Source organism: Myxocyprinus asiaticus, chromosome 50, assembly GCF_019703515.2.
Source record: "Myxocyprinus asiaticus isolate MX2 ecotype Aquarium Trade chromosome 50, UBuf_Myxa_2, whole genome shotgun sequence".
NCBI lineage: Eukaryota > Metazoa > Chordata > Actinopteri > Cypriniformes > Catostomidae > Myxocyprinus > Myxocyprinus asiaticus.
In genome coordinates, this window is record NC_059393.1 from 7,570,532 (window position 1) to 7,598,469 (window position 27,938).

The window sequence follows — 27,938 nt, forward strand, 5'->3', positions numbered from 1 at the left end:
GTTTAGCCCCCGTGACAAAAAAGTAACACTCGTGGTGTTCCGGGTCATTTTTGACCCACCATCAGAAATGAATGGGAAAGACTAAAACACAGAGCAATTATAACACTAAGACTATAACACTGATTTCTCAGGTAAACTGATGACTCAAAAACTCAAAAAAGGTTTAAATGACAAAAACTGATCTGTGAAAAAATTTACAAATCAGGATGGTCTATTTAAGCCTAGTGTGACCTGTCTAGTTGCTCATTTTGTAGAATTATAATACATTTATTTGTTTTATGGCTTAGAAAATTAGTAGTTTACAATATCAGTATGCAAGAAGCTATCAAACTGAGTAAATTCAATCTGTGAAAGTTTTCACAAAGCCAGTTTTGTGTAAAACTATTGTTTTTTCCATAATAAATATCATGTTTCAAGAATGTGACCACTCAATGCTTATAACACTGATTTTTCTGGTAAATTGTTGACTCAAGAACTCAATCAAGGGTTAAGATTTCATCAAAGGATAAACTCAACAAATGAACTAAAATGCTTCTATACTTGTGATATTTGGCCATCATTCTGAAACCCATAATCATAAACAGATAGGTGAGGAAGAACAATATAGCCTCGCTATAATTCTGTGATCATTTGTTCTCAAGTTTCTGTCATTTTTAATGCTGCGTTAGTACATAACATAACGATTGTTTATGCTTAACCGGACGTTCTGCCCACATCACCCGCAAAGCGTCATGGGAATATTGTGGAAAACGTTTGTGCTTAGTTAGGAAATTTTTTCCAATTGTATATTCTTATGGAATAGTATCTCTTTTTTTCTTATTCAAATCAGTGTCAAATCGTATCTTTAAATCATTTCTTTATACGTAATATTTTTATTTGTCTACCACTGAAGAATAGAATCAAATGTTTGTCTTTTTTTTTTTTTATCAGTCAGAATCGAATAAAATCATCGTAGTTTGTTCCTAACCCTTTTTTCATCATGCTATCCCCTGTTGAATCAAATATTTTTTTTAATTGACTTTATCAGTCAGAATCGAATTTTTGTACGGAATCCAATATTTTATTTTCGTCAGACAATCCCTGTCTAATCAAATCGAATCTTCATACGGAATATTTTTTTTTCTTCAATCAATCACTAGGCGTTAACACAGAACGCGTGTTTGTGTCCATCTGCGCTGTTTTTCAATTGTTTTCGTATATACATAAATATTTGTTGGATGGACGTATTTAACCATTACGCCGCGTCTCAGGTAGCCTATTTTTCAGCTTCTCGCACAGGAGCGCCATGTTTTTTAAACGCAGTGCTATGTTGTAAAAAAACATCTAATAATATAAAAAAATAAATAAATAAATAAATAAAAAACAACGCGTTAGTTGTTAGTTTTTTTTTTTTTCCGTGTGTTGGGTAAGTTACTCTAAAAAAGTTATTACTTACTAACTACTAATTACATCTTCTACAGTGTAATTAGATTACTGTACTAAATACTCTGTATGAAAAGTAATTGCATTACTTATTACTACTTACTTTTTAAAACCCTTATCAACCTGGGCCAGATGAAAAATACAAGGATAGACATGAAACTGTTCTTTTAATTAATTCAAATAAATCATATAAAATCAAATAAATTATTCATGAACTGGCCAAAGAATTTAAAGGGGAAGCGTTTAATTTTTAAAACAGATTTTCACACTAGACGTTAAATTTCGATTTTAAATTCACTATTGTTTTAAATAGAATTGTTCTAAAGTCTATACAGTATTTAACGCAATTGCATCAGAAGTAACTGTAATTAAATTACTGAAAAATTAAGAGTAATCCCTTACTTTTTGAAATGAAAATGTAATTTAATTACAGTAATTAATTACTTAGTAATGCACCCAACACTGGCAAGAAGGCAGTTACTCCATACACCACTTGTGTATGATAGTCAAATATTAGCGTCATGTGACAGTTTAACACCAGTCCAAGATTCTTATGAAAGAATCTAAAAAAAACAAAACAGACAGTGTTTCAAAACGAAAACATATAATGCAGCATCTGCTGTTTTGTCCTCGGAGTGGTTGTGCATTGTTGTTCTTTTTTAACCCCGATTTGTCTGTTGTAATTGGATAGTATGGTCCCCCACCTCTCTCTCTCTCTCTCTCTCTCTCTCTCTCTCTCTGTCATCGAGGTTCTCTCTTACAGTAAGCGCCTGGCACTGACAATGTGGACATCAGCAAGGAATATATAGGATATCATCTAAATTCGCATCGTAGATATTATCAGCGCATTCAGCTGCATTCTTACCAGGTAAGAGTGAATTTCTCATGTCAAGAAATCGTATTCTTTCCACGTATCGTATCTGTAGCTTTTGGCAAATGCATCCGATATTATTACGCTCGGGTCACAAGTGAGGGATGGCAAAGACTGAGATCCCGTAGGAAACTGCTGCTGTTGTTAAGGCAATAAAGCGATACGCGTTGCGTACGGCTCTCTTTCAGCAATACTAACACAAGTTAAACAACTAATCTAGATCCGAACGCTCAAGACTGTAAAGACTTCACAGCTGTGTGGACGTTTTATGAACGATTTACATCGCAGCTTTCTGAATGTGTCGTTCAAGTGACATTTAACCGCATACAACGCAATATCTACAGTCTTTATACAGTATGGTAAACAGGAGATCATACAAGACTTGTTTTCTGTGAATTTGATGGCTGGTTAATCTGGTTAAGTTAATGCAAAGTTAGAGCCTACCAAGGTAATGCAGTGATTTAAATCTCATCTACACTCAAAATAAAGGCTCTTTAATGGCTCTTTGCAGAACTTTAGGCACCCTTCTTGTGTTGCAGTTGCAATAAAGTTCATGTATATTATAGGTTAAAACAAGAGTCCATAGATGTTTGCAGAACTAGACATTAAAAGTAAATCGTGGACCTTAAAAGGGTTCTCCTATGACATAAGCTGGTAAAACCCTTTTTGTATCTTACTGGAATCTTTTTTTTTTTTTCTTCTTCTTTTTTTTTTTTTTTTACAGTATTTATTCGGATGACATATGGCTGTGGTCTGGTCAGAAGTTTATAAATTATAATATGTGGCCAGATTGAAACTTAGTGATGTGAAGAAATAGATTAAAGCCAACATGCACGTCATTAAGGATGTTGTAGGATGCCAGGGGTCTGGGTGATCACTCCTTGCTCCAGGACATCTGATTTGATTTTGGTTGCTCTAATTGATGAGGTTGACCAAGACTCGAACCCCCCACAATTAGAGCAAATACTCATTTGCTCGGGTCAGTGACTGACTGAGCGTCTTTGTAATTGAATTTAATAGGGAGAGTGTTTTGGCTGTTTGTGGTCCAAAAAAATACAGCAGTTCTCCTTAGACATAGTATGTTTTTATTCTGTCTGTCTGTCCGTCTTAATAATGTCCTTAATTACCATTAATAAGCAGCTATAAAAACAGACAGACAGACTTATGGAGTAACACTTTAGCTATACGCAGGGTTGGGGAGTAACGGAATACATGTAACGGGAATACGTATTTAAAATATAAATTATAAGTAACTGTATTCCACTACAGTTACAATTGAAATCATTGGTATTTAGAATACAGTTACATTCAAAAAGTATTTTGATTACTGAAGAGATTACTTTGCATTTTATTGTCATTTGTTTCATTTAATATTTAGTCCTTTCAGATGCAATAATGTCTACATATAAATGATGCAATCCAAAGTGCATTTGAACAGCGGTGAAACACTTTCTTATGATGTGTTACATTCATACGAGCAGACAGAGAAGTAAGTTTGAAGTAAGTTTGGAGCAGAAGAAATAGAAATAAACCTTGTGTAAATTGTCATCTTTACGCTAAGCTAAAATGCTATTTCTAGCTATTTCTAGATCATAATTTCTTTTTTTCTAGTAAGACCTTTGATATAAGGGCAAAAATCGTATTCTTGATAATAATTTTTGTATTGTTTTCCTGTACAAATATCTAAAAATCCTTAAAACAAGATAAATTAGATTGATCTTGTTTTAGAAACAACACTGCATAAGATACTTAGGTTTTTCAGAGAATGTATTTTTAACATGTGCATTTTGTCTTACTGTACTGGCAGAGTTTTTATAGTCAAAACAAGTGAAAAATCTACCAGTGCTGAAGAAGTAATCCAAAGTATTTAGAATACGTTACTGACATTGAGTAATCTAACGGAATACGTTACAAATTACATTTTACAGCATGTATTCTGTGATCTGTAGTGGAATACATTTCAAAAGTAACCCTCCCAACCCTGGCTATACGGTATATAGTATCTGTAAAGCATTATTTTATAGTTAATTGACCATTTATAAATATTTTTACTATTTATAATAATACATTGTTAAACTACATACAAATAGAATGTTTTTCATTTATTTTCACTGTAGCAAATATTTTATTATTATTTAATAAGTTCATATATAAGCAGTTTGATAATGGTTATTCATCCTTAGTAAGCAATCTGTTAATCATTCCTAACTAATGTATTTTAGTTGTTAACCAGTGATAAAAAAAGTGTTTATGAGAACTCTATCTCTCTATCTCTCTATCTATCTATCTGTCTGTCTGTCTGTCTGTCTGAATTAATAAAAACTTTAATTACCATTAATAAGCAGCTATAAAAACAGACAGATAGATTTATGGAGTAATACTGTAGCTATATGGTATATAGTATTTGTAAAGCATTATTTTATAGTTAATTGACCATTTATAAATATTTGTTCTCTTTTTAATAATACATTGTTAAGCTACAAACAAATAGAATGTTTTTCATTTATTTTCACTGTTGCAAATAATGTATTATTATTTAATAAGTTCATAAGCAGTTTGATAATGGTTATTCATCCTTAGTAAACAATTTGTTAATCATACCTTACTAATGTATTGTAGTTGTTAACCAGTGATAAAAAAGTGTTTATGAGAACTCTATCTGTCTATCTGTCTATCTGTCTGTCTGTCTGTCTGTCTGTCCTAATAATAACTTTAATTACCATTAATAAGTAGCTATAACAACAGACAGACAGACAGACTAATCAAGTAACACTTTAGCTATATGGTATATAGTATTTGTAAAGCATCAGTTTGTAGTTAACTGATCATTTATAATTTTTTGTTTTCGTTTTAATTATACATTGTTTAGCTACATACAATATGTTTTTTATTTATTTATTTTTTTTTCACTGTAGCAAATAATCTATTATTATTTAATAAGTTCATATATGAGCAGTATGATCATGGTTATCCATCCTTAGTAAACAATTTGTTAATCATACCTAACTAATGTATATTTGTTGTTGCAAACCAGTGGTAAAGAAGTGCTTATGAGAACTCTATCTATCTATCTGTCTGTCTGTCTGTCTGTCTGTCTGTCTGTCTGTCTGTCTATCTATCTATCTCCATTATGGTAGAATAATGTAGGCGATAACTTAGTTAAATAGTTTTCTGTCAAGTAAAACCTTTATTGCAGCAACTCAACTTGTATTTACAATGAAGAATGCTAATTCTTATTCTCTGAATCAGTGAAAAGAGATATTTGCTGCTGCTGTTTTGACTCTCTGTTCAAACTACCTTTGAAGTTAACTTTGGATATTAATAGGGTGTACTGAAATGCTCTGTCCATATTGCCTGTTGAAGAACATTACCATGTTATATCCCTCAACATGAGTACATTTGATTCTAACCTCAAAGTGTCATCAAGTTTTGCATTAATTTGGTTTCCAAGAAACATATAAAGTCTATTACAAAATAAGAGGTGGCGCTGTAATTGTTGCCATTAAAATTTTGACAGATCTGCACCAAAGCACATTCGTTTTTGTTCTTTGATTTAGTCCCTTGGCAACTCAAGACTCCTCAAACTGATATTCTCTCTAAACATGTTTATAGGAAAACAAATTGCCTCTCTGGTTGAGGAAATGAGAGGAGACAAAAAGTGATGAATGACACCAGAAAGAGTGTGGATGATGCTTAAATTCCCTCAAACCAAGAGTAGCTTAACTGGGCAGACTTCCGAAACCTCTCCATTGAGGTTGAACATGTAAGCGGCACCTAGCGCACAATGGCATAACAGACACACTTCAATTTAGCCCGCAGACAGGCAGTTAACAGCAGTTTAATCTGCATGAGACCCTATTCTCCTCAACATTCTGATCTAAGGCACTATTTTTAAAACAATCCAGCTCCCCCCACAAATACAGCGACGCTGCAGGCGTCTGCGAGGAATCCAGCATTTAAGATAAGAACACAGGCTCACTTGGCAGTGCACGAGGATGCTAAGTTTATCTGCATGACATGCACGTGATTCATGCAAATTTTTGCCTTGTTTCTACTGTTTGTTTGTTTCGACTGATGAATCTCTGGGACCTCGGGCATGTGGCAAAAGAGCTGATCATACATGGATTTTGAGATTTAAATAAAGACTGGAATGGATATCGTCCGTTTGCAAGTACAGTGGTGTTGGCGAATTTGGTGGGGTTAGACCTTATAGATTTTTAGATCTTACATTGAATCTTAATTCAGTTTACAGTTTCGTTTTCCATATAACAACAGATTATTTCAGCCACTTATTTATAGTTCCAAAAAGGACAAAAAACAAAAAAGGATAAAAGCACTATAAAAGTAGTTCATACAACTTGTGCACAATGTTGTAAGACTTCTGAAGCCATACAATAGCTTTGTGTGAGGAACTGACCCATATTTAAGTAGTTATTAGCTAGAAAATGTAAAGCCTTGGCAGCGGGAAGATTATCATAGATTAAAGATTTACATTTCAGTGTATTCCTTATATAAAACTATTGTATGACTTCAAAAGACTTGGACTATGGTGCATAAGTAATATTGACTACTTTAATGATACTTTAATGGTGTTTTTGTTCTGTTTGGAGAACAAAACAAAAAAAAAACAGTATTTTGGTCTATTTTTACAATCGTGGTCACTAACTATGAGCTGTTTCTGTATGCAAAAGAGCTGTGTGAAGATTCATTTTGTGTTCCACGAAAAAAAAAATGGCATATTAAAAATGAGGAAGAGTAAATAAAGACTTATTTTAAACTTTAGGTGAAAAAACAGGTTATTGACAGATTGATTGTGTAATAATGGCTTAACATCTGTCGTTTGAGGTAAACAAATTAGATCCATTGACTCCATTGAGAAAAAAAATGCTGTCGTTTTGTTCTCGTTTGGTGCTGTAATGACTTTTCCACCAGACTATCCTCCTATAGTGCTTCCAATTGCTAAATCTAACTCAGACTAACATGAGTATGTTTTTCCCATCTGGTACATTTATAGGTAGTGTTCTGTATTTTATTTTTGACGAAAGGCACTTCCCAGATTTAAAGACATCTTTTATGTTATTGGTCCATTGGTATCTCTTTGTCAAAACAAAGCACAATTTTATTTGCTTTAGTGTCTGCCAAATTAATTAAAATGTGTAAATGAACAGAGACAATATACTAGAAACAGTCTATATTCTGTTATTGAATTAATTAATATACATATATTACATATATTTTTGACAATATTTATTTTTAATACAGAAAATGCCCAACATACAGTATATATATATATATATATATATATATATATATATATATATATATTATTGTATTATTATTATTATTATTATTATTCTGCATTCATGTTCCAGATCTTGACTGTATGGTGGTGTTGTAAATGGTGAATGTAAATGTTAGGATTGGTCTTCTTTAACTCAGGAAACAAAAAGTTATTTTGTAGTTTTAGAAACTAGAGATAGATATTAATGAATATTAATTTAAAATACTACAAAAAAATCTCTGATTTACTATATCTCACTATTTTGCCACCGTCTAACATCAGTTAGCTTCAAATGCACCGTCTAGGTTGTTTCTTTTGTCTAGAGACTGTATCTAAACTTAGAAGCGATTCTCTGTTGTGCAAGTTGTTTGACATTCATCTCTGCTTCAGTTGAAATTCTTCTCCCATCAATGTCACAACACCCCCCCTTCTTCGCCCACTGTCAATGTTGTGCTTTTGCTTCCACATTTTTCACAGTGTCTTTGATATGTTCCATTGGAAGAGAGGTGTTGCAATTTAGAGCTCGGAGAATTTTTAGATCAAGACATAGCATTTCTCTATTCCTCCCTTACCCGACGGCTTCAAAGCCAGCTGGCACAGTTGCAGTCAAAAAGCTGAAAAATTATTTTTGAGAATGTTAGCGACGCATATGACCTGCTTATAAAAAGTGAAAGAATAGAATACATTGTCATTTTGATGAAAGAATGGCAAGATATTTGCAGTTTACTACTGTTGATATCGACTGTTAGAGTTGGCGAGGATTGTGTAATTGTTCAGTCAATTTTTACTGTCTAGCTCTGTATAATTTCCAACAGTAGAGTTCTTTCATTGAGAGAGAATAGGTATATTATTTCATGCATTCTAGTGAGCGGGAATGCGTGGTACACAGCCCACTTTTCAGAACAAGCATCTTCTTATTTTTCTGCTGAGAGATTGAGGTCATTGTTAATTGAAACACAGACACATGTAAATTAGTGTGAGATATTTTCCCCTGAATCTCTCTGACTAACGATGTCCTTCAATTAATTACTGGTTCCTGTCTCTGCTGCAAGCTAGTGCTCGTCAAGAGAAAGAGAAATTAAAGCAATAGTTCACCCGCAATGAAAATTCAGTCAATTTCTCACTGTCATCTCATTCCAAGCCCACATGACTTACTTTCTTCTGTGGAACACAAAAGGAATCATTTGGCTCCGGAAAATTTGGAATATATCTCATACGACTACATTTATGGTACTTTTAAGGTGCTCTTTTGACCTTTTGGAGCATGGAGACACTATATGATTTCATTGTATGGAAAATAACATTTTAAACAGTCTTCCTTCTCCAGTTGTGTTCCATGGAATGTTTGTAATGACATGGGAATGCAGAAACAATGACAGAATTTGCTCTTTTGGATAAACTAACACTTTAAATGGTCACTATATCTCAATATAAAATTAATAAAAATGAGTGGTATGATGTCATCCACACAAATCCACACAAGTTTTCAGTTTTCTAATGTCATTATTTTCCAAAGTATGCTGTATTGGACAAAAATTTCAAAACGCTCTGTTTTTGCTTGAGGAAATTGCCTTTAGAAGCAGAAACGTAGCAAAATCAATACGTTTTCATACTAGTGTGGGCATGGCCTTTATATGCAGTGAATGATGGTTTGTTCCCTTTCTAATAAAGTGTCACAATCACAATTTTTTTAAAGATGATTGAAGCTGCAGCCTTGGTGTCATATTACATTATGAGTGACACTAAAGGAGTGTAAACTGAATTGTTTAAGTGTTATTTTTAAAAACTGTCCTCCATTTCAAAGTTGACCAGAAAGAAGTCAAATTAAATACAGTTGCAATCGAAATTATACAATTTGGGTAAACTGAACTCTTTGTTCTCAAAATCACTCAAATGTGTATTAAAAACTTACTTTGACTGTTTACTGAGGTTTTAGTGTATGTGTTTTAATTAACCAGAATGTATTGCTGGTCAGGGGGGTTGAATAATTTTGATTGCAACTGTATACCATGAAAAGCTTACTGGTCTGCTCTAATAAAGCTTTAAGTAATTAATTTCAAAAGGAGAGCCTTTCCTTTCGACGACCAAACATTTCTTCCATGCTGATTTTTGGGATATAACCAATCTGACATGTGTATCAAACACCTGATTTCCCCAAACAGAATGCCTGCCACCCTTCATTTTAATCAGCTACTGGAAAACCGTCATGGTGTGCTTGACATACCACCTCTTACACAGTCCAGAAAACCAGGCACAGATCTACAGTATCTCAGCTCTGCAGAAAGATCCCCCATAACAATATTTATGAGATGCAATATCCACCCCTACAGACACAAATGATGTCCTTTTCGGAAAGACACATGTACCTGAGTATTGCGGGTGCTTTTGGCATGTTGCCTTTACATTAAGAGAAAAGCTTCCCTTCAGAACAGTGCCACTTTCTGAAGTAGTACTTAAAAAGGAGGGAAGGGACCTCTGGACTCTCCACCACTCATTGAAAGTTTGATATTGGAAAAGCGAAGACAAAAGAGAAAAAATGAGTGCTCATTTTGAAAGCACTCTGTATTCTCAGAGGGATGGCTAAGCGCATAGGGGGAGAGTTGAAATACTCTATCAGACTGAAAGGTTATGAGTTAATAACTGACTGAGAAATAGGATAGGAGAATGAATGCTTTTTGGCGTTTGAGCTAAGTGAAACTTGGGTCTTACAAACATGAACATATAGCAAAGGGGAATAGGTAATGGCTGTTACACCAGGATGTTAACATCAACATGAAATCAAAATTTACCCTGTTTACTTTCTTAATACATGTTCCTGGTCTTATTGTGACCGATTGAAAATGATTTGTAAGAACTTGCTCCACCTCTGAAAAGACTTTGCCCCTTCCCTCCAACCATCGGGCTCCATTTTAGTGGGGAACGCCCACTTTTCATGATCCAACCAAGTCCTGCCCTATATTTATATATTTTTTCATTTAATATCCTGTTCATCTTGGAAATACGCCCAACCTGATCTTAAAAAAAACAAAAAAAAAAAAACGACTGTGGCGACATTTCTGCAAAATAATATTTAGTGGCTCATTATACATATCGAGTGCCGCTAAAAGAGAATTGACTTTTTCTCCCAAACAAATTCGTTTAGAAGGTTTATGCACTATTGAGATTTAAATCAGCAAAACTGACTTCCCTACCCTAAACCCTTATGTCCCTACGTCATTTTATGGCACTTCTATGACACTTTCAACTCGCATACTTTTCAAAACTTGTACCCCAGTCCTTTGCATTGCAGGTTCAACACGGTTTCAGTTGAGCTACCGCACAATTTAATCCCATTTGCACAAACTTGTAAATGTAGTTGGATGACAGTGATCTCTGTTTACAGCGTACAGTATCATACAATATCTGTATCTTTATACATTTTATCAGAGTATTAGATTATGAGTTTAAGCATGAGTGAAGCATTACATTGCAATTCTACATGAATCAGCTCTCTAGTGACTAACACAGGAAAGCTGAATATAAATAGACCATTCATTTCTGTATAGTTATGATTCATCCAAAGTTGCACGGCATTCATTATTTATTTTATATCAGATCATTTTTGCTGATCTGCTACCCAACAGCAGGTACTTTAACCATAATATATGAATCTCTTTGCTTAAATTACCACTTGTAATCAACTATATTTATATGGTGATCAGACTGATCACACTGTGAATTCGACAACAGGAGGTTGAGAGTTCTGCTGCTGAAATTGTTCTATGCTTACAGTAATTTGAATCACTGTCTCAAGTGGCCGAAGCTGAAAGTTGTTGTTGAATGAATGGGCACGTGGGAGCTACAGTTTCCGGGTGAAATGTCCACAGAGTGGCGCCAAACAAAAGTAGTATTTATAGTTGTATATGATGAAATACACTCAACAGAAATGCATATTTTATTAACTCTTACCCCTAACCCAAAATCAAACCCTAAACCTAATTGTCAGTGGAGTAAAAATAAAATTTTAGAGCAAAAATGCAACCTCAAAATCATGCTTTCCATTGTTTATGTGAATGTGATTACTTCCTGGTTTCCACTGGACCAGAACCCATGTCTCGGAAGTTATTCACACAACATGCTATCAGTACCACCAGAGGGAAAGGTGATCGTGGTTGCTGCTTGTCAGTAATTCGGCAGAATGGGATTGTTTTCAGGGTAACTTTCAAAGGCTACATGTCAATACTCAGTGTTTATTGGTACTGAAGATACAAACCTCTTACATGTTTGTCCATTGCGACTGTGAATGTCAGGGTGAATTACATAGAGCGGCCATTAGACAATCTATTAGACAAGTGAGACAATCGAGCAACCAAGAGTTAGAAGCGCTTCCAAGTAATGAAGTCTTACAAGAACATGTTCTGCGAACTCGCATCTAATGCACAAACATTTTCGAAAGAACTTTGTCAAAAAGACTGTCTCACCAAAGAGAAAGAAACTGCCACTAACCCAGCCCTCCCTTTATTTTAAATGATCTAGCCCCCATCAACCCCAAACAATAAAGCAAACCATTCTCTTTTATCCAGCCTTCCCCTCTCAAGCATGGCTGCACAAATATGTCAAGCAATGCCTTGTATGAGCAAATGTATGAATGGTTCACTTGGTCGTAGAGAGCATACAGTAGCAGAGGAACTGAAGTGGTTTATTATTTAAAACCCATCATATGCTCATGAAACTTCATATCTTGAGCTTAGATAAGGTGTATTTGTTCATGTAATCCAAACCCAAGTCCCCCACCTGTCTTCAATCAGATAGGTATACAGGGGATCTGGATCTGTTTATGTTCTATGGATGCAACCAATCCTGCATCATCGTCACATATCTCATGTTATAATCAGGGAACCCCAGCAGACTAAATGTCAAGTTTTTTGCCTGCGAGCTGGGCAGGTTGGCATCAGTGTGAATGAGGTCACTTTGAGATGCCACATAGAGGAAGAGAGAAAAACCACTCATTGATTTCACTTTAATTATGTTGGACATTGGTTGAAATATACAATGAAGTGACTGCAAGATTTGTGAGCGAGGAACAGAATGCAAAATGTTGCTTAAGGAGCAAATGTGAAATCCACATTCCCTAAAAAAAGTACTGAGGTGGTCAGTAATGGTATCAGATGGTAATGCAATGGTACTAAATGATTACAATATTTATGTACCATTTCATTTTTATGGTGCTTCAAAGAATACTAGGTTTACCATAGTAGATGGTAAGAAAAACAGTCTTACCATGTTGTTCTTTGAAGAGTATCATATTCATGTATCCAAGTTACAATGCTTCAAAGAATACTATGGTATTACCGTAGTACTTTGATATACGGTATACCATGGGCAATTATCATTCTCATGCACCATGCACCATGTACATATTTACTGTACATGGTACTCCGGATCCTTCAAGAATAGTAAGTTTACCATTGTATATGGTATATGTCTACCATGTTATTCTTTAAAGAGTACCATATTCAAGTACCACAGTATTTACATGGTACCCCAACTCTTACAAAAAATCTAGAGGTCTGGTAAACTTGCAGCAAACCAGCTGCAAACTTGCCGCAAATTTCCCAATTATTATTTTCACATGCAAATTAGCTTTCGATTTGCCGCAAATGTTTGCCAGAATTTGCAGCTCTTCACTAGTAGTGGTGAACCTGCAGCAAACCTTTGGCGACAATGGACAATTTGCAGCTACAGGCAAACACTTCTGTGGCAACCTATGGCAACAAAAATAAAATAATCAGTGGTAAACTTATGGCAAGTTTGCTGCAAATTTGCCAGATCTCACGATTTTTGTAAGGGCAGGTACATCAAAGAATACGATGGTATTAATGTAGTACTTTAATACTGTATATACCATGGACGATAACCATATTCATGTGCCATGATACACTGAGATACTTCAAATAACAATATGGTATTACCATGATACATCTAAAAAAAACATAGGATTACCACAGTACAGTAGATGGTTATTCATACACCATATGGCATTACCATGGTACCATGTCCAAAATCATGGCATTAAGCAAAACTACCCAAACAGTACCAAAAATTCCATTGTGCTACAATATTATATATCCAAAAACCCATGGAGCATGTCCAAAATAACATTCTATTTCCATGGTATTTTCTACTGTGAGGGTCCTTTTTTGTAAGGGTACCATGTTACCATAATATAAGAATATTATAAGCTGCTTTTGCATCATAGCGCTGAACAGTTTTCGTCCCAAAACCGTACCTTTCCTTTCTTTTCCGTTTCTTTTTCTACTGTGGTGCAGTGAAATCAAGAGAATCTATGTAACAGATCCATCTGTTGGCGATGACATGAGAGGTAAACATTGGCGAGTGCACTATGGAGGATGATCGCATTTTCCAGTTTTTAGGACTGCGTTTTCCCCCTGGTTTTACTCTGCTAATATACAGGAAAGACATGTTCCATGTTGCAAAAATGAAAGCAAAGAGAGAAAGGCGAGAGGTTTACCATCATTTGCTGAGGTCTTGTGTATGCCACTGGAGACAAACACACAGAAAGGTAAAAGTTCCCAAACTAAGTAAAAATGATATTTATTGACAAAATATTGTATTAGCATTGTATGTAGAAAAATAAATGAAGACTTGGATTCTAGTTAATAAAACCATCATCAAAAATCATGAAGATACACTAAACATACACTATTTTTATTAACTTTTGTTAACTTTAGCAAAATATTCGCGAACTTGGCAAGCTAGAAACAATTTAAAGCACTTTAAGTTACTTTGGCATGGACAAATTGACAATCATAAGTCACCACTAAATCCCTTTCACCAGCACGGTTGAGTACGATTAGCTAAACGTGCCAAGAATTGCAGTCTGAGAACAGTTTATATTTGTGCCGTGCCGTACCGTGCTCAAGTGGAAATGCTACTGTAACTGTTCTGTACCATGCTCAGAACTGTTCGGCCCGATGGTGAAAAAGTGGCTATAGAGGCTTGACAGTGGGCCCTTTTGACTTAGTTTACAAAGCACAACACAGAAACAACCATTCAGAACGCCCTAGCATCTTTGCGACGAGTACCACTTTCCTTTTCTTCAGAAATGTAAAAATCTCATAAATTTTACATGCTGTCCAACGGGACAGCTCATCTCTTTCACCTTTATCTTTGTGTGCTTTGCCCAGCAACAATCCATTTACATAACTCTGACAAAAATATGCCCTTGTTTCAGAGACAATTTCGCCAAAGTAAAATAAATAACAATGGTGAAGGAACTGTCATAATGGAAGCTCACATGTCACAAGGAATGTTCCTAAGGCTGTGCAAGAAGTGGGTGTTATGCTGTGTGGGTGCATGCATGCATGTCTTTATCAACGATCATGTCAGAATGATTCATAATATGACAGGGTAGCCACTGTGCCGGCCCCGCCATCGCTTCCCGCTCACAAGTGGCTGCTTTGTGCCTCAGACTCAGCACAAGGGCCGTACAGCAGGACATGACTAGCTGGACCTATCCAGTGAGAGATGTCCACATTTTTGCTGCATTCAAAAACCTGGGAAGCATTTTAAAGGGATAATTCTCCCCAGATTTGGTCATCATTTGCACACACTTTAACAGGACAATAGGCGTGCTTGGAGCACAATGTCTGGTTGCTGGTTGTAGGTGGATTTTGGGCAGTTCCAGTTGGCCAGGCTAGGAAACCAGCTTAAACCAGCTAAGCTTAGCAAGCAAACAAAAAACTTGTTTTTTTTTATGTTGATTACAAATAAACCTATTTCATTCACTACTCAAAAATATTGATATAGTTCAAGCTAATTAAATAAAAAAAGTTTATTTCCCCCAACATTGGTGTGTACAATGTATTTTTATTAATTAAATTAATTATATATAGAGTATTGAGCACTGTACGCAATTTGTCATAGAAAAGTCAACAATATCTGCAGTATCGTATTGCCAAATTTCAGTGGTAGCTAGAGTAGTGCACAAAAAAGAGACAAAGAAAGAGAAGGTTTCTTCTTATTACATTTTAAGTGTAACAGCCTATGCTATTAGAGTATTGTGCTGTAGGTTTGACAACATGCTTTTAGAGTACTGTGCGGGTAGTTAGCGTGATGCTATTAGAGTATTATGCTGTTAGCTTAGCAACATGCTAATAGAGATGTGCAACATTAGCTTAGCAACATGCTATTATGTGCCCTACAATTGGAATTGGAAATATCGTAATTACTACATCTGAGCACATGAATGACCCAGCAAAGTCATATTTACGAATGGGAAAGTCGGAATTCTAGATGATACCGGCATGTTGACATGGAAGATGATGGGAAGCAATGATTTGCAAAATTATTTTAACTTCTGTACTTTATTTAAAAAATTTAATTTGTTTTATATGACAGTCAACTAAGACTCACCCTTCGCGGTTTGTTTTAAGCAAATTAACTGATCATTTGTTAGATACCATGCATGAATAAATCATATATGTTGTGTATAGGTGATGCAGGTTTATTCACTTATGTTTATTCACCGGAACGTTCATTGTGTTTTTGTTTGAGTTTGGCTTCTTCTGTATTTTGTTTCCCACTTGAACGCGTGACATGTCATAGTAACGTATGACCGACTTGGAGGTACGAGCTCCCCAGGTTAACTTGAAGGCAGCATTAGAGTCTTGTGCCATTTGCCTAGCATCATGCTGTTAGAGTTTTGTGCTATTAGCTTAGCAACATGCTATTAGAGTCTTGTACCATTAGCTTAGCATCATGCTATTAGAGTATTGTGCTCTTAGTTTATCAACATGGAATTAGTGTATTGTGCTGTTACATTTACATTTAGTTATTTAGCAGACGCTTTTCTTGAAAGTGACTTACAAATGAGGAACATAACGAGCAATTTGTCAGAGAAAAGTCAACAATCTGGAGTATCGCACTGCCAAGTTCCAGTGGTATCTAGAGTAGTACAGAAGCTAGAGCAGAATAAAGAGCAGAATAAAGAGATAGACAAAGAAAGGGTATTTATTGTTATTATTATTAAATAGTAAGTGCAACAGCCTTTAGCTTAGCAGCATGCTATTAGAGTATTGTGCTTTTAGCTTAGCAGCATGCTAACATCTAACTGGATTGATATCAATTGTGAGTCAAGTCTTCTGTTTTCTTGAGGAGTGAGGAGTGCAATTTGTGTGGCGTGTGGAGTGGCTGCCTACATATAACATTCCAAATCAGTCACGTATGAGGGTCCATGATAGTTAGGATGCTGCCTAAGAAGGAGGCTGCCGTTGCTGACAGTGGGCAGCAAGGCAGCTCACTGTGTTTTGGAACAGAGCTTCTCTGTCTCTCTGGATTTGACCGGTATAAAAAAAAGCGAGGAAGGAGGAGCAAGGGAAGCAGTGAGAAAGGAGAGGCGGCAACGCGGTCTCGCCAAGTCGGCAGGCAGCATCCATTCCTGTCATGAATTTAATATCCTAATGCGCTTTTGGAATCAGAGATCTAATAAGGAAATAGATGTAGTGAGTGGGAGGGAGGGGAAAAGGAGGGTGGCCCTTTTCAGTAATGAAATCTGGGCAGAAATCTCTCAAGCAATGAAGATAGTGAGAGAGAGGTTGCGGGAAGGGAGGGGTGAAGGCCTAAAATAAATTACAGAGACCGAGAGTGACACGCACGTCTCCAAAAGCTCTTGGAAATGCCAATATCTGGACTTATTTGTAGTGCAAAGATGCAGGAGTTGCAGTCGGGAGCAGAAAAAGAGCTTTGCAGGATGAAAAATTCAAGACTGAAGCACTGCTGACTGTGAACCTCAATCTGACGAGTTCAAAAGAAATACCCGGCTGCTCATCTGTTTCTCTCTCTCTCCTTCTCTCTCCAACACCCTTTTCTTTATCCCATTCTTTTGTATAGTTCAATGTTTCGATTGCGATGCCATAGCACACATTTGGACATTTAAGACACCACAGTGTAGTTCTCTTGCAAAGGAAAGAAAAATCACAAACAAGATTTCTTTAAATTGATGTCAAATGGGTTGCTGACGCAGTTTCATGTTTAATTTAAGTCTTCTGCTTCAGGACTTTTCTCCTGGAGTGTCTCCTCCAGAGTTTCAGAAGAGATTTCAACACTGTCTCAAACTGTGCTCAGATTTATCAAATATTAAAGCATTTATATATTATTAATAGCCCTTATTGTATGTCAACAATTGTTTAATTTGTATTCCTTTTTTTTTTATTTCTTCTTAGTTGATACTTAAATTCAACATGAAATGGCATTTGCAACCCATTTTATTTCATAATGAGCCATATTTCCAAGTGAAACAAGATACGTATTGGATTAAAAAAGTGGCCATTCCATACCAGAATCGAGTCAGACCTGATTTCTTAAATAAAATTGTCTTATTAGTTATTTAGTTAATGGTTGAATTTATCAAATTGCCTGAGTGGCCTAGGTGACATCAGCGGAAAATGAAAGTTGTTTCAGAGACTGAGCAAGCTATTGCATTTTGATAAAAGATTAAGAAGACTTTTTTTATTATTATTATTATATTGTACATAATAAGACCATGAATGTGTTTCAAGGAAGTAAATAGGGCCATTTTTTATTTCATATTGACTTCAAATGAAACATAACTGAGAACTACTCCTGAGCTATGAAAGACCAACCTTAATGCAATTAAATTTTCCTCTGGCTTACTGCACACACTTCTCTCTCTCTCTCTCTCTCTCTCTCTCTCTCTCTCTCTCTCTTACTCTCTCTCGATCACCTTATTTTCTCGTGAATATACATGTCTGTGCTGGTAATTACTGCGCAGATCGCTCTGTTATCTAGCGTAGAGGATGTGGTGTCAGTATGAATTAGGGATGAGACAGCCCTGCAGCTGATAGCTGCACTCGTTTTGAAGATAAAATCATCCACCCTTGCGGCTCCACCAGCACGTGCTCCAGTCCCCACATATTCTTTATGCTAAAATGCAAGCTAATTGCTATTATTAACCCGGCAGTATTCTCTGAAATAAATCGATTTGGCTGACCTAGTTTTTGTTTTGTGGTTTATTAACAGCAGAAGGTTTAGTAGAGCTTTAGCACTAGCATGCTGGCGTGATGATGGAATGGTTCTGCGGAGTTGTGGTGCTACGGCTTAGCATTTTAACAGCAGCTCTCTGGTCGTTACAGGATATAGGCCGTACCCTGTGTAGCTCTTAGAAATAGTCTAATTATGTTTCCTGGAATAGGGAAATAAATTTCACTAAACAATCACTACATAGGGTGTCCCAAGTGTGCACCAATGGATGAAACAGGAGATATTTGAGGCTAAAAACATACTGTTGTTTGTTTGTATCTAATGTTATATTTGACTATCCATCTTTTCATGCAACATTGATTATTTTGAGCGGAGAATGGTGGCACCAGTGCTTTGTGACAATAAGAGCTGGCACACTTGCATTTGAGCAAGCACTTTTATTTTCACAGCCTATTCACTTCAATGTTAGTGTTTGCGTGCCTCTGCGGCATGAAACATTTTTACGCAGTGCTGAGCTGCTTATCATTCTAGAGCCTGGTTACCTCCCTAGCTTTGATCAAATCCTAATTCTAGACACCCTCCCCGCTCCACCTCTGCTCGGCTTGCCATGAAAAAGCCTGACGCCAAAGGGGGGTTGATGGAATGTCATAGGTTATGAATGGGTGAGAAATGCTGAGCATTAAGAATATCCCCCCACCCGTCGGTCTAACCACCAACCCCTTCCTCCCCCCGCACTAAGCCGTTTGTTGCTGGCGTGACAGTAGCAACCGCTAACCGTTGCTAAAAGTAGCCTGCTTTTCCTAGCACTGGCTAATCTTACTTTGTTTCGCCAAGCTCCTAGTTTTCTCAAAGCTATACCTAAATAACTTCACTGGCTTTTGGGCCATGGCAGAGGAAATTATGGGCCGGCAATCAAAAGTGAGAGCGTTGTGTGGTTGCTGTGGATAAATCAGCGGCTTTTAAATAGAGTCGCGACATGATGCGGCCTGCTAAATGTATTCATGCACTTCTAATGCTAGACTTAATCATTCAACGTTCGAGTGTTTTTGTTTGTGGCTGGGGATTTTTTTTTTCTTCTTCTTTCTGTCTGCCGAGTGCCTAAAATATTTAACAAGGCTTGTGCTATTTTTGGCCTAAGGCTCATGCTTTCTGAGTGTTCCTTTTCTACTTCCTCTTTACAGTTATAATACAACTCCTGAATTTCAGTTGGAAGCACTTTATGGCATTTTAAAGTACATACAGAGAGTAAAACTGGTCAGTGTCCCGGTACATATCGTGAGATGATAGAAATGTGTCAACCAATATAGATTCTGCTGTAACGTTTATACTGGGGTACATCCAATGTGCCATTTGAAAAAAAAAATAATAATAATTCCGACAAAAAGCTAAAAAAACATTAGTCTGCTCTGCAAAATGTATCTCAGATGAACGCTTCCAGTCTAGACATGGAGTAACTGTAGGTTGTTTTTGGTTGCCAAGTAACATTAACACAGCTGATGTGTGGTCAGGGTGCGCATACATCAACTATTTCACAATGCCTTCAAATGTGACATATTTATATGTATAAAGTTTGAACAATTTTATGTCTTTTGTTTTTAACTCTAGTGTTGCATAATGTAAAGTAGCTTATGAACTGATGCCAGACTTCAGTGTTGTGACTAATCTTATCTTTTGGTTTGTATCCATCAACTTCCAAATAAAAATAAAACAATAATGAGATAAATGAGAAGTAGCCTAATTTTCATTTATAAAATATTTAATTTACAGGACTATAAAAAAATAGGCATTACAAGTAATTGGGTGATATATATATATATATATTTTTTTTTTTTCTTTTTTTTTAAATGGCCAATGCCAATAGTTACAGAGCAGAATGGCGGATGACCAATATAAAAGCCGATATACATCATACAATTTAACAAAAACAAGATGTACAACAAATTTACAATACAACATATTTTTAAAGTGAGACGAACACTTATTTTATACAATATTTACTCAAACGTGAAATAAATAAATAAATAAAAACTTCACTATCCATTGACAAATTATTGGTAGATTTTGAAACTGACACAAGGGAATGTTAACATTTCTGCTTATCGGCCAAGTGAAGACGGTTTAAACAAATATTTTGGCCTGGCTGATGGACCTTTCTATCACTAGCCATTACTATGTAGTTATGTAATAAATAAAGCACTTTAGGGTTGAATTTCTTTCACAAATTTTGATATTTACCATTACTGTGATGCAAGATTTTGGCCGTATTGCCCAAACTTAGAAATGGCATGGTGGCCATTGAATTTCATTTAAATTGATGCGCTTAGAATGCATCATTATCAGCATGCATATTGCAGAACTTGGCAGGTGCCACCATTCACCAAAGGACAGGGATCCCTTCAGTGTGTATGTTAATCACTTTCAATGCATCCTAGATCTCTGTCTATTTTTCACCTTTTTCTTCCTCCCCCCTCCCCCACCTCCTCTCCCTGCTGTGCATCTGTCTATCACAGTGACAGACAGATGGGATGTGCGTTGAAACAGAAAGAAAAAAAGCATGGAAATCTGCTGTTGTCCCCACAGTAAAGACCAAAGTCCTGAATTTGGAGACAAATCTTGGCGAGAAAAAGCTAATCTAAGAGCAGATTCTGCTGTAATGCTCTTAGCCTCTATGCCTTAACCAATCAGAACTGATCCTAGAACAGTTCGTCTACTCTGAAATTATTTCCCACTAGGCAAAAGGTTGGATCTTTGTTGCTTCGCTGTCATTTGTAAGCATGGTGTCGATGTGAATTCATTATTTCTTGAAGGATTTTCTCAAGTCTTGACACATGTCCATGAGATGGATGAATATTGTTTGAAAGGTTGGAAGCTTTGGTTCTCAATATTAATGGTGAATGTTAAAATATTGTTTGTGCCCAATATATCTTAAATTTTAAGATTTTAGATGTTATTTTATGACATCTATATCATCCCAGATCATCTTAGACGAGCATAATTTTCTATGCTGGTTCAAGCTAGGTCAGGCCTGGCTCCATAGGGTTCCTAACCCACCCAATCATGACCTTGGCCCACGCTCGCACCTTGACAGTCCTATGGCCATTGTTTGGTGCTGGTCCAGTTGTTAGACAACATACAGTAGGTAAGCTGTTCACCAGCAAATCTTGAGAGGTAAATCTGATTAACCAGCATGATATTTCTGATGAAGTTTGCTGACCACGGAAGAAAGGTTACGTTAGTTAAGCATTTAAGCTTGTGTTTTGATGGTAAACCTTGTTCTGCAAAACTCGCAAGATTCACATTTGCTGCTGCCAAGGTTAGGTTTAGGGTGTACGGTTGCTGCAGGACGCCAAAATTGTTTTTCCACCATCAGGCCGAACCATTATGAGAATGATGAATAATGGTTCCGGCAGCATTTTCCACTTGAGCATGTACGATTACAAACCGTTCCCACTCTGGATTACTCAGCATGGTTAGATAACTCAGGGTAGAGAACCATGCCGGTGGAATGGCTTTGTTGATGTGGTTACTCAAAATTAGTCACTTGCCAAGCCAGTCATCCTATTCCTGATTTCGCAGCACCAAAGTGGAAAAAGTAACCGTAACCTTCAGAACCCTTCAGCCCTATGTTGAAAAAGCTCCTCAAATAAACAGTGAATGAATGTTACAGAATAAGGTTTACCGTCTAGACACAACCCAGTTGGGGACACCAAACTAGCATCCCATGTACGGGACCAGCATCCAAAAACATGTGCTGGTGACCAGCTAGGCTAGTGGTTCTAGCAGGGATCATTAGTGTTTTGAACTGATCTGTGATCTTATTCATGCCTGTCCTTTCTCGTTGCACCCAGTGCATGCCTTAAAACAAATGTCACCCAGGCATAGCACCCCAGTCTAATCAGGTTTATTGCGACACTCCCAGTTCCTACAAACATACTGTCTAGGATTAGATTCAAAGGTCGTACATCGATAAAAGCACGCTGTTTATGGTGAGATGGGAGAGACCAGTTTGAGGAATAGCTTTCAGTACCTGCCATGACATGTCCCTATTGACTGAAGAGCAGCTTGTAGGATTACGTTGTTTCTACACATGGCTACCCAACGCCCAACACAAAGGCCTTGTTGTATCAGTGGGGTGTTTTTTATTTTATTTTATTTATTATACAACTGGCAGATTTTATCGATTTTTTTTTTTTTTTTTTTTTTTACTTTTGCAGTAGCGGCAAGATGTTACACATTTTAGATTTTGTTTTTGGATTACCGGAACGAGAGATTATACAACCTAGTCATTTTCAGTTACATACAGCTTAGTGTCCTAGTTCCCTATCTGTCACTCACTCGACGTTGGTGTCGATGTAGTGACACTAGGGGTCACTCTTGGGAGCCCGAGACACCTCTGGTCTTTGATAAAAGGCCAATGAAAATTGGCGAGTGGTATTTGCATGCCACTCCCCCGAACATACGGGTATAAAAGGAGCTGGTATGCAACCACTCATTCAGATTTTCTCTTCGGAGCCGAACGGTCATGCTCACTGAGCTGAATACTACTGTTCATTCACCTGCTGGATCTGACGGCGCATTTCAGCGGCTTCTCCCTCCTCTGCACTGGTGCACTGCAGAGAACGCCCCTGGGCGCTTCGGCAGAAAAACTAGAGAGTATATTTTCTGAAAGAGCATTTTTCCCCTCTAAAAGAGTATATATTTCTCTAAAAGAGCGCACACACGGAACGTCTTTTTAAAGACGCGTCTTTTTAAAGATGCTTTTCCGATTGTGTGTTATTCCTGGTTGTGCTCGTTATCTCTCGCCTTCTAACGGTCACGATCACTGTCTTTCGTGTCTGGGCACTGCTCACGCGGAGACAGCGTTCGTGGATGGTCACATTCTCATTGCGAGAATGTGTCCATGGCAACGTTGCGGTCGCGGCTCGCCTTCGTAAGGAAGCGAGCCACCCCAGAGGCTCCCGCCTCGGTCCTTTTACCCACGGGTTTGAGGCCAGCGCGGCTAGCACTGGGGGCGATTTGGGGACCCCAATGGGACTGCCTCCGCCGGGTATCCCCCCGCGGAACTCCCATTCCCCAGCACGCTCGTCTGCCCCGATCGGGCTTCCGGGTGAGTCCGCCGGCTCGTCTCACGGCGAGTTCGACCTCTTATTCGGAGCCCGCGAAAGTGATGAGCTCTCGAGCGCAGCATCGGAGAGCGGGCTCGTCCAGTCGGAAGCCTCGGCTGGGCTCCTCCCTTCGGGGTCGATCGCCCAGTCACAGGCCGACGCGGAGATGACGACATGCTTTCCCGGACAGCCGCGAGCGTCGGTTAGAGTGGATTTCACCGCTCTTCCCTGAACCCTCGCGGCTCTGTGATTGGTTCCTGGGCTCGCGGCGCCGCTCAAAGCCATGCCCCGCCCCGTTCCTTTCTTCCCGGAAGTGCATGAAGAGCTGACAAGATCGCAGGAGGCACCTTTTACTGCCCGGTCCCGATCTTTTCAGCTTCCCCGCTCTCACTACCCTCGATGGTGGGGCGGCCAAGGGTTATTCGGCAATCCCCCGGTGGATAAAGGCGCTCGCGGTGCACCTATGCCCGCAGAGCGCCGCCACCTGGCGTGGGTGCCCAAAGCCCCCGTCCAAGGCCTGTAGGTTTACGTCGTCTCTGACGGTCAAAGCCTACAGCGCTACTGGACAAGCCGCCTCCGCCCTGCACGCCATGGCTCTCCTGCAAGTCTGCCAAGGCGCTAAAGGAACTGCACGAGGGTAGTTCCGCCCCAGGATTGATGCAGGAACTGCGCTCGACGACCGACCTCGCTCTCCGAGCGACGGAGGTCACGGCACGGTCTCCCGGGCGGACGATGGCCACACTAGTGGTCCAGGAGCGCCACCTTTGGCTCAACCTGGTCGAGATGGGTGAGGCCGACAGGACACGATTCCTTGCTGCCCCCATTTTCCAGGCGGGCCTATTCGGCGACACTGTCGAGGACTTTGCCCAGCAGTTCTCGATGGTAGAGCAGTAGATGGATGCTAGCCGGCTTGTCCTGCCCCGGCGTGGCTCAAGATCCCCCCATCTACTCATCGCCGAGGGCGTCCCCCTGCGGTGACTGCACCGGCTCCGCCGCAGCCCGCCCCTCCGGCCCGGCCCCGGCGTGGAGCCCACCGCAGGAAGCCGACGCCACCCGTCTCACAGCCGGCACCAAAGAACCCACGGAGGTCTTCGAAGCGCCCCTGAGACGGGCGACCCAGGGACAACGAAACCCGCTGCTCTGGAGCTGGTAAGCAGATCTTCTTTTTGTTACCTTTTGCATTTAATTGCGCTGCATGCCCAAGTGGCTGCAGTACTCAAGAGCTCCGCAAGAGTGGTTTCCTTGTTCCCTGGGTCACATATTCGGTGTGTACGGCTGGCATCACGACCACCGTCCACCACTCCATTTGGCAGGTTGGCGCTCCAGCGGCGGTCTCCCGCCCTGAGCGCCCAGCTGTGGCACAAATCCGCCCCCGATGTGACAGTCTCCACGGGTCATGAGGACAGGCCTCTTCCTCCCCCGTCCCAGGCTGTTCCGGGGGTGGTCACAAGGAGCCAGGTAAGTGCTTCGATGTCCTCGGACTCAGCACGGCCACGATGGGGTGTGGCACCTCAAGCTCCGCCCCGCTGCGAGACCCCACCCGCCGGTACATCCGATGACGTTGTCCCTTTGGTCCCCCTTGCGCGGAACTCGGGTGCATGGCTTGCGCTTTCCAGTCCGTCGCGAGGGCTGGTCCGGACCGTCCGACTCGGCTGCACGATTCACTTCGCTGGGCATCCGCCCAGGTCCAGCGGTGTCCACTTCACCTTGGTGAAAGATGGAAACGCTGCTACCTTGCGCGGAGATCGCTACCCTCCTACGGAAGGACGCGATAGAACCTGTCCCTCCAGCCGAGATGAAGAGGGGGTTTTACAGCCCCTACTTCATTGTACCGAAAAAAGGCGGTGGGTTGCGGCCAATCTTGGACCTGCGAGTACTGAACCGGGCCTTACACAGACTCCCGTTCAAGATGCTGACGCAAAGACGCATTCTAGCGAGCGTCCGGCATCAAGATTGGTTCGCGGCGGTAGACCCGAAGGATGCGTACTTTCACGTCTCGATCCTTCCTCGACACAGACCCTTCCTGCGGTTTGCGTTCGAGGGTCAGGCGTATCGGTACAAGTCCTCCCTTTCGGCCTGTCCCTGTCTCCTCGCGTCTTTACGAAGATCGCAGAGGCTGCCCTTGCCCCGTTAAGGGAGGTGGGCATTCGCATTCTCAACTATCTCGACGACTGGCTAATCCTAGCTCACTCTCGAGACGGGTTATGCGCACACAGGGACCTGGTGCTCTCACACCTCAGCCGACTAGGGCTTCGGGTCAGCTGGGAAAAGAGCAAGCTCCTCCCGGTTCAGAGCATCTCTTTTCTCGGTTTGGAGTTGGACTCAGTCTCCTTGACGGCGCACCTTATGAACGAGCGCGCCAGTCGGTGCTGGCCTGTTTGAAGGCGTTCAAACAGAAAACAGCGGTTCCACTGAAACATTTTCAGAGGCTCCTGGGGCATATGGCGTCCTCGGCGGTGGCCACCCCGCTCGGGTTGATGCATATGAGGCCGCTTCAGCACTGGCTCCAGACTCGAGTCCCGAGACGGGCATGGCGCCACGGGACACACCGCGTGGCCATTACGTCGGTCTGTCACCGTCTTTTCAGCCCTTGGACCGACCTCTCGTTTCCACGAGCAGGTGTTCCGCTAGAACTGGTCTCCAGGCGCGTCGTGGTCACGACAGACGCCTCCAAAATGGGCTGGGGCGCTGTTGGCAATGGGCACGCAGCTGCCGGCCTCTAGACGGGTCCGCAGCTGCGTTGGCACATCAACTGCCTCGAGTTACTGGCAATTCTGCTCGCCCTGCGGAGGTTCCGGCCATTGATCCAGGGCAAGCACGTGCTAGTTCGGACAGACAGCACGGCAGCGGTAGCATATGTCAACCGCCAAGGCGGTCTGCGCTCCCGCTGTATGTCATAACTCGCCCGCCGTCTCCTCCAACGGAGTTAGCAGCACCAAGTCGCTGCAAGCCACTCACATCCCGGGCAACCTCAACACTTCGGCGGACGCGCCGTAACAACAGGTTACCCTCAAGGGAGAGTGGAGACTCCACCTTCAGGTGGTCCAGCTGATTTGGAGTCGATTCAGTCAGGCACAGGTGCACCTGTTCGCCTCCCAAGAATCCTCCCACTGCCCGCTCTGGTACGCCCTCACCGAGGCCTTCCTCGGCATAGACGCGCTGGCACAGCTGGTCCCCTGGCATTCGCAAATATGCGTTTTCCCCAGTGAGCCTGCTCGCACAGACCCTGTGCAAGGTCAGGGAGGACGAGGAGAAGGTCGTCCTGGTAAGCACCCTACTGGCCCGCCCAGACGTGGTGCTCGGACCTCACGCTCCTCGTGACAGCTCCCCCCAGGCAAATTCCCCTGAGAAAGGCCCTTCTTTCTCAGGGAAGGGGCACCATCCGGCACCCGCGCCCAGACCTCTGGAATCTCCATGTCTGGCCCCTGGACGGGACGTGGAAGACCTAAGCCGTCTCCCACCTGCGGTGGTAGACACATTCACTCAGGCTAGGGCTCCCTCTACGAGGCGCCTGTATGCCTTTAAGTGGTGTCTGTTCGCTAAGTGGTGTTCTTCCCATCAGGAAGACCCCCAGAGGTGCGCAGTCAGATCAGTGCTTTCCTTCCTGCAAGAGAGGTTGGAAGGGAGGCTGTCCCCTTCCACCTTGAAGGTGTACGTTGCTGCCATAGCAGCACACCATGACGCAGTCAACGGTGAGTCCTTAGGGAAGCATGATCTGATCATCAGGTTCCTAAGAGGCGCCAGGAAGCTGAATCCCTCCAGGCCACGCCTTGTTCCCTCATCGGACCTCTGTAGTTTTTCAGGGTCTACAGAGAGCCCCCTTTGAGTTTTGCAGTCAGCCGGGCTTAAGGCACTCTCCTTGAAGACTGCCCTCCTGACTGCGCTCACTTCCATCAAGAGGGTAGGTGACCTGCAAGCGTTCTCTGTCAGCGAAACGTGCCTGGAGTTCGGTCCGGGCTATTCTCACGTGATCCTGAGACCCCAACTGGGCAACACCCAACACCTTTGCAAGGTTCTACAACCTCCGGGTGGAACCGGTTTCGTCCCAGGTAGTGGCACGCAACACAAGCGGATAAGCCCGGGATAGCCGGCCGGGTGTATCGCTTGCACATAGCGCCTTCCACCTCCTTTTGAGCTGAAGACGTGCGCTGTTAATTCCCAGTAGTGTTCACAAAGGTTGTTCCCTGGTTGACTTCCTCCGAGCCCTGTGGCAGTCGAGTTTTCGGAGAGACTCGATGCCGGCCCAGTACACGCGCTA

The 27,938-nt window shown here is 40.5% G+C and overlaps 1 protein-coding gene across 5 annotated transcripts in view; it reads left to right on the forward strand.

The window, feature by feature from the left end:
* The first annotated feature begins 2,168 nt into the window (after positions 1 to 2,168).
* The window catches only part of LOC127438709 (poly(rC)-binding protein 4-like), a 108,982-nt gene continuing 83,212 nt past the window's right edge, over positions 2,169 to 27,938 (forward strand). For all 5 annotated transcript variants that reach the window (XM_051694516.1, XM_051694517.1, XM_051694518.1 and 2 more), the window contains exon 1: positions 2,169 to 2,290. The gene's annotated coding sequence lies outside the window, so the exon portion shown is untranslated. The remainder of the gene's footprint in view (positions 2,291 to 27,938) is intronic.